This window comes from Crocuta crocuta, unplaced genomic scaffold, assembly GCF_008692635.1.
Source record: "Crocuta crocuta isolate KB4526 unplaced genomic scaffold, BGI_CrCroc_1.0 scaffold224, whole genome shotgun sequence".
NCBI lineage: Eukaryota > Metazoa > Chordata > Mammalia > Carnivora > Hyaenidae > Crocuta > Crocuta crocuta.
In genome coordinates this window covers 175,283-175,927 of record NW_027529545.1, presented here as the reverse complement: position 1 = coordinate 175,927, position 645 = coordinate 175,283, and the positions used below count along the sequence as shown (strand labels likewise).

At 54.3% G+C, this 645-nt stretch overlaps 1 protein-coding gene across 1 annotated transcript in view; it reads right to left on the bottom strand.

Annotated features, from left to right (window-relative positions):
• WWC3 (WWC family member 3) overlaps positions 1-645 on the bottom strand; it is a 108,591-nt gene that overhangs the window by 53,127 nt on the left and 54,819 nt on the right. The gene's annotated exons all lie outside the window — the stretch shown is intronic.

Below are 645 nucleotides of genomic sequence, written 5' to 3'. Positions count from 1 at the left end.
GAGAGCCTGGAGACCAGAACTCACCACCACCACCACCACCACGGAAGGACATGGCAAAAAGACAGAAGCAGGCCCTCACCAGATACCACATCTGCCAGGACCTGATCTTGGACTTGTGGCCTCCAGAACTGTGAGAAGTCAATGTCTACTGTTGAAGCCCCCGGCCTAGCAGCCTGAGCTAAAACAATCCCCAGTGACTGATGAGAAAAGCAGGCGCAGAAGGTCTCATGAGGCACATGTTTAAGTGCGGTGAGAGAAGCCAGGCTCTGAATCGGGAGAGAATGGACTCTCGATCGCCCAATAAGCACACAANCACCCCCAAACTCTTAGTCGGGATAAAGTTCTAACTGTAAAGATGCCCACAGGAAGGTCTGTAGACCAGAGTGCCCCACAGGCTGTTCTGTGACGACGGAAATGTCCCATTATCTGTTCTAGGCAATGCGGTGGCCACCAGCCCGCTGGTTCCAACCAGGGGCACGTGTGGCCTCCAAGAAATAGTTGGCAATGTCTAGGGACATTTTTGGCTGTCACAAATGGGTGAGAAGGAACTACGGGCACCCAGGGGGTCAAAGCCGGGGATGCTGCTGAACACCCCGTGATGCGCCGAGTTATCTGGTCCACAGTGCCAATGGCACCGAGGAAGAG